We start from the raw sequence: 20,892 nt of genomic DNA on the forward strand, positions 1-20,892 counted from the left end.
ACCTTTCAAGAAGGTTACTCCCAGGAAGAATAGGTATATAGTGATGGCTACCTGCTATGTAACCAAGTGGGTAGAAGCTAAGGCTCTTCCTGACAACACAGCCAAATCCACTGCAATATTTTTATTTGAGAATATTGCCTACTGCTATGGTTGTCCTGTGGAGATTGTGTCGGACCAAGGGACACACTTCATCAATGACAGTATGGAGATCCTTATGGATATGCTTTTAGTCAAACATCAGAAATCCACACCTTATTATCCTAGATGCAATGGACAGGTCGAAAGCAGCAACAAGACCATTAAGACTATCCTCACCAAGATTGTGCAGAAAAAGCCAGAACAGTGGGACTTGAAGCTTTAGACTGCTCTATGGGCATATAGAACAGCTTATAAGGTCACTACAGGATTAACACCATTTAGAATGGTATATGGCACTGAAGCTCTTGTTCCTATGGTGTTTGTTATTCCAAGTCTCAGAATGGCTGTAGAATATGGGTTAGATTTTAATCACAATCTTAAGAAGCGACTGGAGAAGCTTACCCAGTTAGATGAACTGAGACAACAGGCTATACTAGAACAAGAGATTGTTCAGCAAAGAAGGAAACACTGGCATGACCGAAGGATTAAGGTCCGCGAGTTTCAGAAAGGGGATCTAGTACTCATATATCAATCCAAATTGGGCCCTAAGAAGCCGAATCTAAAGATAGTCTGGGCAGGACCATTCGAAGTGGACTGGGTTTTCTCCAATAGCATGGTAAGATTGAAAGACCCATCTGGATTACTGCTGCCAGGGGTGTATAATGGACCTAAAATCAAGCTCTACTAGATTCAGAAGCAAGAGAGCCTTGCCAAGAACAGGGTACTGAGGATCCGGGCGCTGAAGACCAAGAAATTCCAGAATCAGCTATCTTGGGACTTTTTCATGTGCAGCCAGTTTCAGACCAGTACCAGCATGACCAAGCCTGGCTTATACTAGGACCAAAAAAGTGGAAACAAAGTTATCAGTTTTTAGGGGACCAACGGTCAGATGAAATATCAGTGGTAATCATTTCAATGACAGGTGAAATTCTTGTCCAATGCACGTGTGTCACGTCATTTGCAATGCACAAAAGTCTAGGAACCGTAAGTGGTGGAGCTTTTATGGCGCGAACGCGTATAACAGTAAGGAAAGTAGGCATTTTTCCTCGCAAATCTCTTGCACGATGCTTACCTTCTGTTGTCCACTCACCATCGCCAAGCTCTGAAGTTTCTTCACTGCAGCCGCAAACCTCGTCCTCTGAGGAGACCGTGGATTGTCGTCTGTCTTTGCCATCCGCACCTGGATACGGTTTCAAAGAATCAAGTAAGTCATCTTCTTCTTCTCGTGCTTCATCATCTTCATGGTGCATGGGTAGGAAGAAACTGTCAGAGAAGCTGCAGGAGACTATCGACGAAACCCAAGCCCTTATTATCACTACAAAGGCAACTCTTCCACTTATCCCAAATAGCAAAATTCAGCGCTATGTGTTTACTGAGCAAGCTAAGGCTCTACTCCAACTGTGGGATTTGCATGTGGTTTTGCAAGCCACGAGGATTGAGTTTGACACAGCCATCATAAGGCAAGTCCTAGACTCTTTTAATGTTGAAGATGGCAGTGATGTGGTTTATGGCCAGAAGGTGTCTGTCACACTAGAAAGTATTGCTTTTGCATTCCGCATGCCAAATGGGCCCAAGCCATCTGTGGCAACTCCAGAGCAGATCAGTGCAGCTCTGAAGGAAGATGATGTTGCCAAGAGGAAAAGGAAATCCAGTGCGCAAGGGATTCCAGTAGCAGGACTGGAAGCTCCCGCTGCCTACCGATTTGTGGCTGAAGCCGTGAGCTTGAAGAATAATCCGACATATGTGTCAGAGAAACTTTTTGCTATGCTTTTAGAAAAAAGACTGGATTCCAAAGTCTCTATCAACCTCTACCAGATATTGTCACATAATGTGCTTCAGCAAACTGCCAAGCTGAAATCTCAAAGTTTATTCAAGGCTTGGTATGTTTGGCAGTTTCTATAATGGGCAATTGCTCCAGACACCCATGATCAGGTGAGAATGGCTTGGAGCCAGAAGCCGTTCCCAGTATCCAAGAATATAGACTTGTCATCGGATGAAGAAGAGCCAGAAAGCCAGTCAACCCCCACTAGAAAGAAAAGGAAGGCTAAACAAGATGAAGCTTGCAATTCAAAGAAGCCAAGAACGACACTGACTAAAAGCATTGCTCTCCTGAAGCAGTTGGAAAGTCAAATCAAAACAGTGTCTACTGAAAGGATTCCAGTTAGTCAGACTGAACAACATACTGACCAGACCACTGGTGGAATCAACCAGTCAGAAGGCCAGATTTCAGTAACCACTAGTACTGGACAAGATCAGTCAAAAAGAGCCAGTCTTGAGCAGTCAGCAGAGAAGATTGATAAGGGTAAAGGCCCAGCTTCTCCAAATCCACTTGGCAAAGTTTCCATCCCATACAGTGAAGAAGCCCTGCACTTGACAAAGAAAGATAGGTTACAACAGTTGTAGACTCATTCGCTCAAGGGACGTCTCCTATTGCAGAAATCTGATTATGGTGCATTACCTTATCTGGCTTCTGTCTCACAGTCTATGAGCCAACTGACTCTGACCCAGCAGCAGTTACTGATGGCTGTTCATTACTCATTCAGTCATCATGGAATACTATTGTCAATTACATGGGACAAATATTGGATGCTGCAGGGTCAGAAGATGAGTTTAATAAAGTAAAAACTGAATTAAAGGAAGCTGAGGAGCAGATTGAAAAGCTAGAGCAAGGGAGAGCAACCCAAAACCTGCACCACAGTATCCTTGAGGCTCACTCAGATAGGACTATTCAATAGTTACAAAGTAACCTAGCCAAGGTAGAATCTGAGATGCAGACCATGCAGGAAGAAAAGGCAAAAGCTGAACGAGCTGCTGATCGGTTCAAAACCATGTTGAGAATGAAGCGATTTGAGTTCAACTCTTTACTCATCCGCCACAATGCTCTGAAGGCCACATTAACAGAAAGATAATAATCTGGCCGAGATCTTGAATCCAGCGGGCAATGCTGTTTTCAACATGGATAACTTGAAGTCTCTTATGGAGACGATGCAGAGTGATTTGCAGGATAAAGTTACTGAATATAACAGTGCTCTGACAAATCAAGCTATCCTTGATTACATTGAACGACAGAACACCATTGAAGAAGACGAGGATAAGGAGAAAGAAGAAGCAGAGAAGGAGGATGAACCAGACGAAGGGCATAATGATGATGACGATGATGCCTCTCCTCCATCTCCACCTTCAGAACCTGGTACTGGTGGTACAGGGTCAACTGGAGGAAATCAGTCACACAGGCAGACCAGCTAGACCAGCATGAAGGGCAGAGGTCGAATAATCAGCAGCTAGGAGAGCAACAACCCAGCAACACTAGGAATCCACCGACACACGAGTCACAACGCAGTCCGGATGTTAAAGGGAAAGGCAAAGCCATAACTGAGGGACCAGCAGGTGATGAGAAATATTCATTACAACTCATCACATTGAACAAGAGATTGAGACATCAGCAGGATCCAATAACCAGGCGGTATCTGGAGGATGATGATCTTATCTCTGATCTGGAGTGCTTTCAACGACTGTATGTCGACGCCAGGGAAATGGTTGAGCATTGGAAATCAGCTGCTTTCCATGATCAAGAGGCCTACCAATTGCCTGCGCATCCCAGTACAATACAACTATTAGAAAGGGTGCCTGAATGGATACTAAATGCTGAAGAGAGAGTAACCAATCCACATTGGCAACGGTAGTCTACTGTAGATTGTCACTCTTTGGCCATGGAATTAGAGCTTTTGCTGGGGAACAAGCCGACATATAAATGCATGAAGGATGTCAGGAATCAATTGAAAGAGGTCTTAGTGCAAATGCAGATTGCTAGGGGAGTTCTAGATCAAAGGGTGCAAACTATTCTTGAAGACCAGACTACCACCAGCAAGGGACCTCAAACTCGAATGTCAGTGGGAGAACAGGCAACTGCTCTACGGCGACTGTTTCAGCTGGTTAAAGTAACCAAAAAGATGATGCAGCAAGAGAACCATGGTGTCCTTGTTATAGAGTTGACATTTTATTATTTATTGCAGCTGACAGGTGGAAAAGACTAGACCCAGCTTGGCCTATGCAAATGTATTTGTATATCATGTACATTTTATTACTCAAGTTCTCTTTTATGAGCTTTGGCCATTTATGACCGGCCGGCCAGTTTGTAACCAATTTGACCATTCAAGAAATCTATATAACAAATACGTGCAAGAGGGAAAGGGTCACTCTTGCACAGGGGGAGATTGCACCCAGTGTCCGTCTCATTCTTCTTCCTCTCTTCTCTCCTCTCTCGCCGTGCCAGGCGTAGCACTCCGCTCTAGGAGGTGCGTCTGCGTATGTTCTCTTCCCCTCTCTCACTTACTGTCTCTCTCTGTTCGCGTACATCGTTGATTATGTGCTGGTGGATGCGTCAGGTATGCAGATTCGTGTATTTCGTTGTATATAGCATAGTATTTGTATATTTTGCAGGGGCGCCACGACTTCCGATTGTAGCAGTGGTATCAGAGCACAAGGCTACGCTCTTGGTAACAAACAATTAGAGAGGTCTACAACTTGGCATCTGAGCAAAATTAGATCTTTGCGATTCTACACTAGAGATAAGTGCAACTACACAATTCTTTTCTATTTCATTTAATTTTGTCTCTGTCTCTCTTTGTTGTGGAAAAATCTGTGAAGACCTTAACATTGATTTTTCATCACTCTGTGATTAGTATAAGAGATTCGAGTAGAGAGTACAAATAGCAATATTTTACATAGTAAGTAAAGTGGCCTGAACATTGCAAATATAGTGTTTAGCACTCCTATTACTACTACTACTAATAATAATATCGATATAACTCGTCTGCATATTTTATGAAGAGGAATTCTTAATTTGACGAAGAAGAAGAAGGAGAAGAAGTGAAATTTTGAATATAGTAGAAACCATGTAGAGAGTACTCAAGGAATTAGACAGATGTGAATCTCAAGATCGATTATGCACAAGGGAATCGAGATGCATCATGTAGTGATACCAATTGCCACAGTGGCACATGACCCCAAATAATTGGGAAAAAAAAAGCTCTATGATTTTATTTATCATTTTTTTTAAAAAAGAGAAAAAAGAGAGACACTGGCCGCATCTAGTGCGCCGCTGTACTAGGCCGTCGACGCTTTCAACAGGGGCATAGATTGAAAAAATCTGCCTATCACAATAGCAGTAGTAGCCGTTGCCTGTCGATGTCAGTAGTAGCCGCAATAGTTTACGATTATATTATCAGTTGCCTGTCGATGTCAATAGAACTGGCATGGAGGGCGCCCACCTTTTACGGGCAAGGTGAGGCATTGATGCATAGAGGGTAGCTCTCTTCTATTCTGAACCATCCCCCTTATTTTTGCATGCACCAAACATCCACAGAAGGTCGTCTGTCTTTTCGGCTCCCAACTCTCTCTCCCTTATCGAAAACTGACAGCGCCCGCCATGCCCAACTAGTGATAACCATGCGATCTTAGGAGCGCATGTGTAGACCCCAAAAAAAAAAAAAAAAAATCCGTCTTGTGTGGTCAGCAATCCCCCGACTCTCCCCACCCACCAATCCCCGCGTCCATGCAGAGTCGTTTGGACTACAGTTTCCCCCCCCCCTCCCGCAGACCATCCCAACCACCATGCAATCGATTGTGGCCGCGCACATTCAAACCACTAGCTACCGAATTTATTTTTCATTAGCATAATGTTTTTTGATAAAAGAAAAATTTACCTACTCTTTTTTAGACAGTAACATAGCTTTTCAATCTCTCTCGCTCTTCAGCTGGCGGCCACACACACACCGTCCTGTCTTTTTGACAAAACCGCCATCGAATTACCTTCTCATGCTCTCTCAGCTTTCTGCCTATACTCACTCCCTCTCTCTCTCTCTCTCTCTCCCTCTCTCTCTCTCTCTCTCTCTCTCTCTCTCTCTCTCTCTCTCTCTCTCTCTCTCTCTCTCTCTCTCTCTCTCTCTCTCTCTCTCTCTCTCTCTCTCTCTCTCACTCATGCAACCACTCCGTCCTCAATCTCTCTCCCTTATCGTTTGCTTCTGGAAAAACGCAGCGTCCACCGATAACGGGTTTCTTTCTCTCTCTCCCAGTGGTGTCGCCCACCATAACCATCCGTGATCCCGTGTATAGCCGCCACTGCATGCAGGACCACCTACCACCCTAAGCACACCCTTTTTGGTAGACCTTAGCATCACCTTCAAGAGGTGACTTCCCCCTCTCCTTCTGCTCGCTGCACCCTCTTCAGTTGTCATGCATCAAGAGAGCAGCCCTCGAGACTTCGCGATCAGTGAAGCTTTCACTCCCTTCACAATGCAGAGGAAGCTACAGTTAAAGAAGGGGCTCCGATAGTGTGGAGAGGGTCGGCTCATTATCCAGCAGCCTTCTCTCTAGTTGTTTATAACTAAAGCACTGGTTGGGTGTGTCAACAACGGCCTACAGTGGTGGTGTCTTCTGATACTGGCGGGTTCTACAGCTGGCGCACTCTACTGCTTTTTCCACCCCAGCATCCTGAGATCTGTAGCATCCGCCAAAGTAATCCGCCGCCAACTTCCCACTTCTATTCCCCCCGAACACGACTGCTTACAGTGGCGAATTTTGACGAAGCTCTTCAGCGACATCTGCGATACTAATTCCTCTAAGGACGGCCGTTGCAGAGCATCCCCTGATGATTTCAATCGACAATACTAAGCTTTTAGTTTTAGGGATTTAATTAATTCTTCACCACTTCATTTTAATTTTATACCCAGACATTGGATTCGCTCCAGAAGGATTTTAAGAGTTTGATTTCATAGGTCATTTTGGCCTTTTTGAAGCCTGTTCATATACCATTTCATTTCATTTCTTGCTCTCCCCCACTGCATCTACAAAAACGGACATTGAGGACGCTCTTCGATGGCCACTGCAATAATTTCTCAATCGATGCCCTATGCAGAGCATCCTCAGGCATTGACACCGCTACTGTTTCCATTCTTTTATTGTACTAATTTGTTTTATTTTATACCTAGCCATTGTATCACGTGCCATAACGATTGTATCAATTTGTTCTCATAGGATTTTTGCTAACGGTTAGTCTATTAACAACGTAATGGTGTCCTTCGTAAGCATATGTGCTTGTATCTTTGATCGTCAACCCCGGCGTTCTCTTGTGGAATCTTTTAGACGTGGTAGCATAAACAAATAAAAAAAATTATAATAATATATATATATTTGTTGTTGTAAAAAATAAATAAATAAATAAATATCGTCGCCTTATGTACGTTCCATAACTATCATCGGCCAATTCAAAAATTGATGACCACAGTAAAATTAGAGACGTTAATCACGATCCAAGACCTTGGTTGATGAAGTCAGATACTCCTCGACTGCAAGGTATCCATGGGACTGCACAATCATAAACTCTGGGACGATTGGGCTCATCGACACAACACTATATTGAATTGTATCAAATCATTATTATAATTCTGGCTAGGCGGTAATAATCTCCTCCTTACTGGTTTTTGGATAGTGTATTTGTTAGTCATTCCGCTACTTGCCACCTGAAGTCAAAAAAAAAAACATGGATACGATTAAAATTTTACACGCCTTGGTCAAATTAAGGCAAAGAATCCAATCCTTGTACATTGTTGATAGGTCATTTCTTTTTCTCTCGTATAAATAGTCTGCATTATCTAACTATGTACAATTTGTAAACCTTGACGCGAAGAGACCCTTGTCGCTTCAACCAAGTGAGATACCTCGCGTTAATTGCCCAAAAACTACCCCATTTTATTGTTTGATTTTGACCAAGTCAGGTAGTGAGTGATCTTGGTGTTGTACTTTTGATATTCTTCTTAAAGATCAGCCTATAGTTATGACTAGGAAGAACCCTACCATTCAGAGTAAGTATAACTTGTTAGTGGATCTCTCCCTTGCATCTCAATTCTAATCATCAACTTACCCTATTCTTCTTCCTCTCTTCTCTCCTCTCTCGTCGTGCCAGGCGTAGCACTCCGCTCTAGGAGGTGCGTCTGCGTATGTTCTCTTCCCCTCTCTCGCTTACTGTCTCTCTCTGTTCGCGTACATCGTTGATTATGTGCTGGTGGATGCGTCAGGTATGCAGATTCATGTATTTCGTTGTATATAGCATAGTATTTGTATATTTTGCAGGGGCGCCACGACTTCCGATTGTAGCAGTCCTTAACTTCTTGGAATTTGTGTCTGATTTCCCAGTTCTCTTGTATGCTTTACCAGACAGAGAGGCAGAGTTGCCAAGATTTTTTCTAGCACTCTATCCTCAACATCTAGAACCAGTCGATCAGCTCACATATTTCAAGATTACTGATGATCTTCAAGATTGGTATGAGCGATCGACTGTGGAATGGAAAACCTGGCAAACACTGTTCAACGACGCTCTCCAAATGAATGATCTCCAGGAGCTAAGAGATGAGGTGCAGAGAATCAAACTGTGTATGGGCCAATGGAAAATTCAGCTTAGAGGCCTCACTAAGATCACCAACCAACTGCTGCAACTCAATGTTGAGTCCTCTAAACTGCCTAAAAAGGACATTGCGGCTAAACCAGGCCTAGGACCACAGTACAGAGAGATGGCTGAGATTCTTTTTGAAGCTCGGATCAAAACCAATCAGCCTCTTCCAGAAGGATGGATCCATACAGCCTCGCATTGTCACAAACTGGCCAGAACTCGGCTCACCAAAAGCAGATGCACGCTCTATGATCTCGACACCAAAACTTATCATCCTCTCACGCCTTATGAAAACAAGATGACCACAGAAAGGCGGGATCAGCTTGAGCAGGAGGCCATTTACAGGCTCATTCAGAAGGAGAATGCTGGCACTGGGACTTCTCAGACGCCATCCAAGCCAAAGGGTAAACGAAAGCGGGTTCAATGGAAGGATACTGGGTAGTTCCATCTCAGAATTTGGGCAAGGATTTTTCCGCCGGTCTTTGAATCAGACAGAGGATTTTTCCAACAGTTTCCATAGCAGACGCTGGATTTTTCCACTCAAGGGTTGGTGTCACTTGGCTGGACGACCCTTGGAATTACAATTATAAGGGTGTCAAGCACTCAACAACCCAACACTAGAGAAACCAGACGATGGATTTTTCCAGTCCGACTTGGTGTCTTTTGGCTGGATGCCCCTGGAACTACAACTATAGGGGTGTCAAGCACTCAACGAGCAAAATTCCAGAAGAATCAGACGGTGGGTTTTTTCTCAGAAATTTTGGAATCTAGCCTAAATTCAAGAAAGAAAGGAAGGATGTAGATGGCGGAGATAGTCTCACTGGGTCGGAACCGACTCCTGTGAGACGAACAGCGGATCAGTCAATAATTACCACGGTAGTTACCACAGTAATTCCCAAGGCATACAAATAGGACCCATTACATTGTAATCAGGTTGGCATTAATCGGGTTGGCATTTGTCGGCTGTACTTCTGCTTAGCTTTTGATTCATAATCCTTATTTCCCGAGCTGTTCTTGAGCTACATCATCTTTATCTGTAATCTTTCATCTGTAATCCTAAATACAGAAGTCCAGTGTACTTCAGTCATACATACTTTGTACTCATTCTCTCTGAATCTGAATCTGAATCTGAATCTGAATCTGAATCTGAATATCATTCTCAGTACTTTAGTCTGTTTCTCATTTCAGTAGATGTATTCCAGTTCAGTTTCTATCTCCTTTTCTAGTTCTACTGCTTGAACTAACACATCACCAGTAGCTGTAAACTTCTAACACTGGAATTAGCTATCTAAAGAGATCAGCTCCAATTCCAAAAGTATATATCAAATACAACTACCAGAGGAACCAAAGCATTTTGGGTAATCTTTATCTGTAATCTTTATCTGTAATCTTTATCTGTAATCTTTCATCTGTAATCCTAAATACAGAAGTCCAGTGTACTTCAGTCATACATACTTTGTACTCATTCTCTCTGAATCTGAATCTGAATATCATTCTCAGTACTTTAGTCTGTTTCTCATTTCAGTAGATGTATTCCAGTTCAGTTTCTATCTCCTTTTCTAGTTCTACTGCTTGAACTAACACATCACCAGTAGCTGTAAACTTCTAACACTGGAATCAGCTATCTAAAGAGATCAGCTCCAATTCCGAAAGTATATATCAAATACAGCTACCAGAGGAACCAAAGCATTTTGGGTACGCTTTTTGTTTGGAGGACATAGAGAAACTTTGTTTAAAGGGTTACATCATCACTTTCTATAGTTCTGCAATAATTGAAAATAAAAAAACCCCTTCCAAAAATAAAACTCCATAAAAAATAAAATCCCGGTCTATGTAAAATAAATTATGTAGCTAAAACATAAATAAAACACCCCTATGTTGTTCACACGTGCTATCTTACATAAAACATGTTACCATATACATGTGGTAGTAATGTGTGTGAACACATTAGGACCGTCGGGGCATTTTTTCCCTCTTTAGGAGGTTTTTTCCCCCGAGCATTGTATATACACCCATCACTCTAGGGCCATCTATCTTTCCATTGCACACTAAGTAACACGCTCTCTATTGTGTGCCTTGAGCTTCCTTCGTCTTCTCCAAGCTATGTGCATTTCTCGCAACCCTAATTCCAACAATTGGCATCAGAGCAGGTTGCGTTCTCCCGGGCTTAGTCGCCAGCTGCTCCAATACACGCCTGCTCACTTTTTTCGATTTCAATGAGCTTTGGTGAGCGTTTGCAGGTCGACAAATATTTCGGGCTCATTTCGATTTGGGCTCATTTCGGCCTCCGTTTCCACTACAGGCAAGTCTGCACAGCCAATTTCGTCATTTTGTGGAGAATTTCTGTCAGTGCCATTTTTTGCATAGCAGGTGTGTTATAGTCACGGTTTGTGCTATATAGCACGTGTTGTTCACGCTCCATTTCTCCTATTTTCGGGCAGTTTTCACATCAGGTGCAGCATTTACCATGGCTGACAACAACAACATAGATGTGTTCAAGATGTTTGTTGTTGGGGACAGGTTGGATGGGGACAACTACCCTATGTGGGCTTATATGATGCAACATGTTCTTGTGTCAAAGGGCGTCAGGAACATTGTGCAGGGCATTGATGTACGTCCTGGTTATGAGGATGTAGGCGATGTTGAGGATGTTGCAGGTCTTGCTGCAAGGATTGCTGTTGTTAGAGTTGTTTTGCCTACTGCAGAACAAGCTCGTTGGGATGTAAAGGATGCGCAGGATCATGCATTGATTGCGTTGTCTGTGAAGCGCACCATTGTTCCTCACATCCGTTCAACAAAATCTGCAAAACAGGCTTGGGATATTCTAGCATGTCTTTATGCAAGCCGCAATGAGGCTAAAATTGCTTTGCTGTGTAAAGAGCTGGAGTCGAAGATTATGCTGAGGAAGATGATATGGACACTTTCCTTGCTAGTGTCAAGGATATCAATGAGCAACTTATTTCTACAGGTGAAGTCATTTCAGACAGTTCCCTTGTGCAGACTGTTCTTGATGCCTTACAAGATTCCTACCAGACTTTTGCTAGTACTTGGAGATTGATGACCCAAGGAAATCCTGAAGTTGTCAAGTTTGATGCATTATGCACATTGCTATTGCAAGAGTCACTTTCTAGAAAAAAAAGGACTAGGCAGCGTGCAGTTGAACAGGCTTTTATTGCTTCTCAAAGAAAGGGTGGTAACAGTAATGCAACCACTTCTTATGGTTCTGCTGCGAGTGGCAAAAATTCTGTTCCTAATGCTTCTGCTGGCAGCAATTCGTCTGGAAATTTTGGTGATAAGGGCAAAAAGAAGTTGCGTTGCCATTATTGTAAAGCCAATGATCACTTAATCAAGTCGTGTCCTAAGTTGAAGACCAAAGAGGCTAAGAAGAAAGAGGGTGGTTCCACTGCAACTGCTGGTTCCACTACAAATGCAGCCATTGTTGAGTCTTATGTGAAAGGAGACTGTAATGCTGATGTTGATGCAGAATGGGCTTTTAGCGCAGAGTGCACTTACAATCCTGCTGTCCATGATGCATGCTTGTCAATTGCTGCAGATTCACACGTGTGGTATTTCGACAGTGATGCTACAAAGCACATTACCTCACATCGTGAATTTTTTACCTCTGTCGAGTCTGTCCCTCATGGGAATTCAGTCACTTGTGCCAACAATGCCTCTTATCCAGTTCAGGGAGTTGGAAAGACTGTGCTTACTACTGCTAATGGCAGTTATTTCACACTTGTTGATGTACTTTATGTACCTGGGATCAAGAAGAATCTCTTGTCTGTATCCGCACTTTCTAGACTTGGACTTGTAGTCAAATTTGTGGATGACAAATGTACAGTTCATGATCTCAGTTTTGGTGATGAAACTGTTGCATCTGGCCTTTTTTGCCGTGGGCTATATAAGGTCACTTTGTATGACAAGTGTGGACAAAATTTTGCAAATGCTATTGCAAATTCAAGGGCTATTTCAGATGCAAAACTTTGGCATGCACGTTTTGGTCATCTAAATTTTGTTAGTTTGCTGCGTTTGCAGAAATCTTATATGGTTGCTTCTTTGCCACCTCTTGAAGCACCTGTCAAACATGTTTGTGAAGGCTGTAATTTGGGTAAGATGTAGTGTTCTAAGTTTCCAAAGGATGGTTCAGTCTGGGCCACATGCAGGTTGCAGCTTGTGCATAGTGATGTTTGTGGGCCCATGCAAACTCCATCCTTGGGCAATTACCTGTACTTCGTGAATTTCATTGATGATTACCCCAGGCATGCATGGTTATTTCCGCTTAAAGAGAAGTCCGAAGTTTTTATGTGCTTCAAACAATTTCTGGCTATGGTTGAAAATGTCTTGAAATGTACTATGGGCACCCTCCGTTCCGATCGAGGGGGGGAGTATATGTCTCATGAATTTAATGCATTTCTGGCTAGCCGTGGGATAGAACACCAATGTACAGTGCCTTATACACCTCACAAAATGGTGTTGCTGAGAGGAAAAATAGGCCATTGATGGAAATGGCACGATGTATGGTCAAAAGTCAAGCTTTACCGCATTCTGTTTGGCTTGAGGCCATCATGTGTGCCACTTATGTACTAAACAGGTGTCCGACGAAAGCTTTGCAGTCTATTACTCCATATGAAGCATGGCGTGATAGAAAGCCTTCTATTGAGCACATGCGTGTTTTTGGCTGTTTGGCATATGCTTTGGTGCCACAAGTGCGGCACAAAAAATTGGATGATAAGGCTGTCAAATGTATTTTTGTTGGTTATAGTGCTGAAAGCAAAGGTTACAGGTTGTATCATCCGCAAACAAAACGTATTCTGGTTTCTCGCGATGTAGTGTTTGTGGAAGATTCTGTTCAGCCCTTGCTGTCATGTACTAGAGATTGTAATGTAAGCTCACAGGACATTTATGACACTTTGTTGCCTCTTTTCAGTGGTGGAAATACGAATGTAAGTTCCAATGAGGCAAATGTACAGCCTATGGTGGTTTTTGAAAATGTTCTAGATCAACCTATTACTGATGCAGATGTACATGATGTACTTGATGAGGAAAGGGCTGAAAATGAGCAGGCTAGAGGTAAGCCAAAATGGCTGGTGTACACTTTGCCTGACAGTAAATTGGATGCACCTTTGTCTAGTCGTACTCGTTCAGGCTCTCGCCATGCATCTTATGCATCAGATTGTTATGCTTTGGCTGTGTCTAGCTTACATGATGTTGAGGAGCCTCTGTCTTTTGATGAAGCACAGAATTCAAAAAATTGGATGACTACCATGCAATCAGAATATGATGCACTTATAGAAAATGACACATGGACTTTATGTGATTTGCCTCCTGGCAAAAAGGCCATTGGTATGAAGTGGGTTTACAAGTTGAAACGCAAGCCGGATGGTGAGATTGATCACCATAAGGCTCGACATGTTGCAAAGGGTTATGCACAACAAGAAGGCATAGATTATGAAGAAACTTTTGCTCCTACTTGTCGTATGACTACTGTGCGTTTTCTATGTGCATTGGCAAGCACATTGAGGTGCATTACCATTATGTCAGGGAGAGGCTCTCAGCAGGAGAGATCAGCTTGGCTTATGTGCCAACACAGGACAACCTTGCAGATATTTTCACAAAGGCTTTGTCTCGTGAGAAGCTTGAAGCTTTCCGCAAAGCTTTGGGCTTACTCCCCTTTGTGGACTGATCATGTCCTCAGGGCATGGCACTTCCCTTTACTCATGTGCCAGCTCTCGTTCACCGCATCACTCCAGGGGGGATTGGTTACCATATACATGTGGTAGTGATGTGTGTGAACACATTAGGACCACCGGGGCAGTTTTTCCCTCTTTAGGAGGTTTTTTCCCCCGAGCATTGTATATACACCCATCACTCTAGGGCTATCTATCTTTCCATTGCACACTAAGTAACACACTCTCTATTGTGTGCCTTGAGCTTCCTTCGTCTTCTCCAAGCTATGTGCATTTCTCTGCAACCCTAATTCCAACAAAACATAGTGATCTCTCCAGGGATACATTACCAAGAGGGGCCCTTTAAATATATTACTTTGCAAACAAAACCCGTTAATCTATCAAAAAGATTGGTCAATCTATTCATGTAAATATTTAAAGTTTTTTAAGTACCCTAGACTTAATAGTGGACCCCAAGGCTACGACTCGCCTTACAAAGTGGCTTATTAGATCATGTGTCCTCGCTCCTCTAATCTATTCATTAATGGTGTGTGTGTGTATGTGTGGTCAATTCTTAAAGAAGGCCTAGAGAGCTGGAATCTGGCAAGGATGTTGACATGGTGGCACTTTTGCATGGTGAACGAAAAGGACCAAGTGATGCATTCCAAGTGGCAAGGGGGGGTTGGGCCATGTGGGGGCGTAAAACATTAACCGCCTTCTCTCTCTTTCGCCATGTGAATGCCATGCCCCTCCTGTCTCACACTCTTAACCGCCTTCCCAGTGCGACTTCCCCCCCACCCCCTCGCTCTCTGTGAAGAGGACGACGAGGGTCTCTCTCTCTCTCTCTCTCTCTCTCTCTCTCTCTCTCTCTCTCTCTCTCTCTCTCTCTCTCTCTCTCTCTGTGTGTGTGTGTGTGTGTGTGTGTGTGTGTGTGTGTGTGTGTGTGTGTGTGTGTGTGTGTGTGTGTGTGTGTGTGTGTGTGCGCGTTGCAGTCCTACATGCGTTTGCAATCTCTCTCTCGTGCAATGATGCAAGTGGTTGAAGCGACTCTGTCGTTGTTGCTCTGTGTGTGTGTGTGTGTGTTGGGAACTTGACGTGTGTCCGCAGAGCAGCCAAGAGTTGGGGAGGGCAGAAGGAGGCTTATGGTGATGGGGTGGCGAGGTGCAGAGAGGAGGCGGTGCGAAGGAGATTTTTTTTTTTGGTTTGTTTTGGGTGTGTGTGTGTGGGGGGGGGGGGGGGGGGGGGGGGGGGGGGGGGGGGTTATCTCGAGGGAATCAATGACTTTTTGGGGTTTGTTTTTAGTTGAGCGAATAGGACGTACACATTTTGAAAAATAAATGGAGAGAAGAATCTAAGTAGATTCTTTGTGTCTCTCTTTCTCTCTTTTTCAAGGGGAAATGGAAGGAAGAGAGAAGTGCTAGCTCTCGTTGTCTCTCTCTCTCTCTCTCTCTCTCTCTCTCTCTCGTTGCATGGCGCAAGCATAGGTGAGTGCATCTTCTTTCTCTCTCTCTCTCTCTCTCTCTGGGCATGTATCACTCTGTCAAGAACAAGTTCTCTGCTGTTTTTATTACGAGTTTGGAGAATGCCTTTCTACATATACAATTGTTGAAAGCTGTCGTGTTTGGTGGTGCTTTGGTCGACATGAACTTTGTGGAGGAGAGGACACTTGGCGGCGCTCCCAAGCAAAGAAAGAGGGAAGAATATTCGTTACTAATGGTTTTTGAGCGAATATGTGTAGCCTCATACAGTGGGGGTCAACTTTATTTAGAATACGAAAGCCAAATGTCGCTGTATTTTTGCAGGATGGGAAAGCGCATGAGAAGGCGGGCATGCAAGATATGGAAAGGAAACGAGACTGCGCCACGTGCCTTGTTGTGATGGAGAAAATGGCCTCGACTGGATTTAAACACACAGATTAATACAGGAAACTTACAAGTTTTGAGGTACACGCTCTCTCACAGCCCCCCTTACACACACGCACCCACCCACCCAAGAAGAAGAAGAAGAAGAGCTATGGAGCAAGCTCGGCAGACCAGAGACGAAGCAGAGGGAATTGTGGAGAGGTTGAAAAAACACAGCCCCGCAGCTAGCCAGGTTGTCGGCTTCTTTGCCTTGCTCACTACCGGCGGCATCGCACTCTTTCTTGGTGGCCTTGCAATCGCGGGCATCGTCATAACACTGGTTCTGTTAACCCCCGTCTTCCTCTTTTTCAGCCCCATCCTCGTCCCTGCCGGTATCATCCTGTTCCTTTGCGTCGCTGGAGTTCTTACGGCAGCTGGAGCTGGCGTGACTTTCTTGTCTGTGGTCTCTTGGGTATACAATTACTTCAAGGGCCGGCATCCTCCAGGCGCCGAGCAGCTGGATTATGCGCGCCGCAGAGCCATGGAGACCACCGAGACAGCGAAGCAGAAGGCGCGTGAATTGGGCAGTCAGGCTCAAAGCAAGGCGGCTGCCCCAAGTGCGTAGGCTGTAGATCTTCTCTCCCCTTTGTTGTGCTAGCGTCTGTGTGCAGTAGGGAAAATTTTCTTATCTATATAGAGTAATTTTGCGTTATTAGACTGCATTTTACGTACTGATAGTGTCTTACAACAGTGCCTTCAACATCAAAGTGTCTTGTCCCTTTAGTATTCCGTTGGGCTAAGCTTGGAAAAATAATTGAACTCATACTGAATGCATCGCATTGAAGGTGTTATTACTTACACCTACCTTGTTATTTTAACACCCATTTTCTATTCAAGCATTCCCATTTTTTAGAAGTCAGTCGATCGATCGATCAGTCTGTGAGACAATTTGAAGATGGTTAGTACGTCTATCAATGATTGATAAGATAGGAAACTGTGATATCACGTCAGTGTAACCCCCTGTCTTGTGTGTGGAGGGGCATGTCCTATGTGCACATTATCTACATACCACTGCCAAAGGCCACATTGTGTGATTCGTGATGCGCACACGGAGGGGGTTAAATCATTATGGGTTACCCTCCCTGCCTCCCCTCGACACTAAGTAACACCTATGCAAAGTAATGGGATGGACGGTCGGGGTTGGGGGCGGAATCTTGAGGCACACGAAACCTGGCCAACGTGAAAAACGAGGCATGCCACCGGGAAAATGGGGGGCGCTAAACGTCGATCCCATTACTTGGGCCCGCATTAAATATAGGTGTCCCTCCCTCCCTGCATGTCAAAAGTTTGCAGTTAGAAATCGGCATGTTACCCCCCCGCCCCCCTTCTTTCCGCATGTGTGTGAGTCTACTTTGTCATGTCCTGTCTTACCAATCAAATCCTACAAAGCCATTTGCTTGAAGACGCCTTGCTAAAGATTGTGATCAAATTGAACTTATGAATGCAGCAACGGGTGTTGCTTTATGCTAAGTGGGTAATAAGATGCTCTCTCTCACATGCACACGCGCGCACACATTAAAAGGCCATTTGCTTGAATCCTTGTTAAAATTGCAATCACATATTGAGCCTTTAAATGCATCGCATTGAAGATGCTACTTAGAACTTCTTTGTTACTTTCACACCCATTTTCTATTCAAGCATTCCATTTTTGGAAGTCAATCTCTGAGACAATTTAAAGATAGATGGTACGTCTATCAAGGATAATAAGATTGGAAAATGTGAACAATACAAATGCTATCTTGTTGGTGTAACCCCTTCTCTTGTGTGTGGACGGGCATGTCCTATGTGCAGGTTATCTACATACCACCGTCAAAGGCCACATTGTGTGATTTGTGATGCCCACACGAAGGGGGGTTAATCGTTGATCGATTACCCTCCCTCCACTCTACCTGCATCTCAAAAGGGCGCATTTAGAAATCGGAATGTTACCCCCTCCCTTTTTCATATGCATGTGAATCTACTTTGTCACATCCTGTCTTGTCAATCATATCCTACAAACTACCTCCTCCCGTGGAGGCCCCCTCATAGATCGTCGATGCATCGAGCCCATTGATTGAAATTGCACACTTTGAACTTATATATCTAAATTTCATGAGTCCTTATTGCCCCCCCCCCCCTTGTTCAAAACGTGAAGTAGCCATGTGCAACGGGTGTTGCTTTTTTCATCTATGCTAGGTGGGTAATAAGATTCTCTCTCTCTCTCTCTCTCTCTCTCTCTCTCTCTCTCTCTCTCACATGCTTACGTGTGCACACATTAAAAGGACATTATAAAAGGACATTTGCTTGAAGACTCCTTGTTAAGATTGTGATCAAATAATTGGACTTATGAATTCATCGCATTGAAGGTGGTGCTTAGAACTCCCTTGTTATTTTCACACCCATTTTCTATTCAAGCATCCCATTTTTTGGAAGTCAGTTTGTGAGACAATTTAAAGATAGCACGTACGTATATCAATGATGATAAGATTGAAAATTGCGAACAATGCAAATGATATCACATCGGTGTAACCCTGTGTTTGTGTGTGGACGAGCATGTCCTATGTGCACATTGTCTGCATACCACTGCCAAAGGCAACATTGTGTGATCTATGATGCCCACACCACGGAGGGGGGTTAATGTTATGGATTACACTCCCTCCACTAAGTGCACCTCCCTCCTCTAATTGCATCTTAAAAGGTTGCAGTTAGAAGTCAGCATGTTACCCTCTCGCTTTTTCGCATGTGTGAGTTTGCTTTGTCACATCTGTCTTGTCAACCAAATCGTAAAAATTACCCCCTTCCGTGGTGGAGGCCCCCTCATAGATCCTAGATACATCTAGGCCCATTTGTAACAAGATGTCCAAAGCGATTGAAACTTGCACTCTTTGAACCCACATATCTGAATTTCTTGAGTCCTTATTGGAAGAACGTGTCGTAGCCATGTACAACGGGTGTTTCTTTTTTCCTATGTTGGGTGGGTAATAAGATTCTCTCTCTCTCTCTCTCTCTCTCTCTCTCTCTCTCTCTCTCTCTCTCTCTCTCGCGCGCGCGCGCACGCGCATGCACACACACACTCACATTAAAAGGCCATTTGCTTGAAGACACCTTGTTAAGATTGCGATCAAAATTCACATTTGAGCGATGGCTCTAGTATTGAACGAGTTAGTTTTCGAAGAGAGAAGTTTATAAATTCATAGGTAGCTAAAAAAGCTAAAGTTCTTCTCCTTTGGTTTTCAACGACCAAATGTAATAAACCATACCTTATCTACAATTTAGGCAGCACTTCTCATGTCCTACCTAAGTTCACCCTTTTTGAGTAGGTGTCTCTAATTTTTTCAAGGGCTTCATTAGATACTATCTAAGAGTATACTTCAAAGCTGCAAGTAGACTCAAATGTGTTTAAAATTATGCTCTTGGGAATGCGTCTAAAAGCATATTCTTGGGAATGCGGTGGATATTCGACATTTCCAAGACATGTTGTGCAGTTAGATTAGGTAGGAGAATACACTACTCAAATGGGGAAGATGTTTGCAAACATTATGGTACTCTTGCTTTGTGATGTGTTTCCATTCACTTATATTTTCGCAGGGGTCTACAAATAGATAAGAGAATGTTGACTTTAAGTGGATATCTGTAAACTGAGTCGACGTCAGTTAACAGAAGCTGCTAAAGACCGAAGACGTACGAATGCACATCGAAGATCAACAGAAAGAAGCAGTAAAGATTAGAGTTACATATTTTTCACTTTTTTCCAAAATGGTCACGTATTGTAAATTCTCGATTTATTTCAAGCCATTGTAATATTGTTAAGGTGTTACGGGCTCAATGGGAGTTCCAAATTGTAAAGAGCAGGTCAGTTATTGTGCCTAGGGAAGATTCAATAAGTGGTGGAGTCCTAAATGCCTTGGACGCCCGGACATTGCATATTTTTACCCTAGGTATATAAAGCAATGTGAAAAAGAAATTAGGGTTCTCAAGCTTAATCGTTGAGAGCACTCTTTGGTGAGAGCTCTTGAGGTGTGTGGCTATGGAGTCCTTGAACTTCTCCTTGCTCATGTGACTTGGTTAACACCAATCAATGCTTAATTCTCTTTCACTATGCCTTTCTCATGCTTCTTATGATTGCCTATGATGCTTAGATTAGCTAGATCTTAACTAATTAGTGGTTAATCTCTCTCTAATCTTGTGTGATTGCCCTCTTTTGCTTGTGTGTGCATGTAGGTTTGATTGGAGTGTGGTGCTCGATAGATCTATATGTGTGTGCTTGCGATTAGTGTGTTGCATAATAGGATTAGTGTTGTGTGCATCTTGCAATCGTAGTGTGTGTGATTGGGTTGATTAGAGGTGAAGAGAAGTGGATGTGGAGATTGTCCTTTATTGTGGCTTAGCTCCAGCTCACCTCGTAGAGTTAACCATTCGTGTTGTCATGATTAGCTCACTAATCGTGTGAGTGTTTCCATGCCCTAACCGGGTAGCTCATCCCTCCATATTGACACTTTTGTTGGTCATTGGAGCAATGGAACCTCCAACATTTGACACCGTTGTACACATTTCAATTGCGTCAATTTTTGACCTAATTTTGTCGGTAATTTTGCCAGTTTAATTGATTTTATTGATAAAATTATTTGGCAATTGAATTGTTGTGATTTGTGTGATTTTATTTGGTTGCACTAATCCCCAATGTGTGGAGAATTTTTAGAAGTTTTTTGGGTATTTTTCGGATAATTTTTGCATTAATGTTTGATTAATTCCATAAAAATTT

The 20,892-nt window shown here is 43.3% G+C and overlaps 1 pseudogene; it reads left to right on the forward strand.

Moving 5' to 3' along the window:
• The first annotated feature begins 16,173 nt into the window (after nt 1-16,173).
• LOC147455194 (oleosin G pseudogene) lies at nt 16,174-16,949 on the forward strand (annotated as a pseudogene).
• The last annotated feature ends 3,943 nt before the right edge of the window (nt 16,950-20,892 follow it).

This window comes from Adiantum capillus-veneris, chromosome 6 (genome assembly GCF_014529385.1).
Source record: "Adiantum capillus-veneris isolate H3 chromosome 6, ASM1452938v2, whole genome shotgun sequence".
Taxonomy (NCBI): Eukaryota; Viridiplantae; Streptophyta; class Polypodiopsida; order Polypodiales; family Pteridaceae; genus Adiantum; species Adiantum capillus-veneris.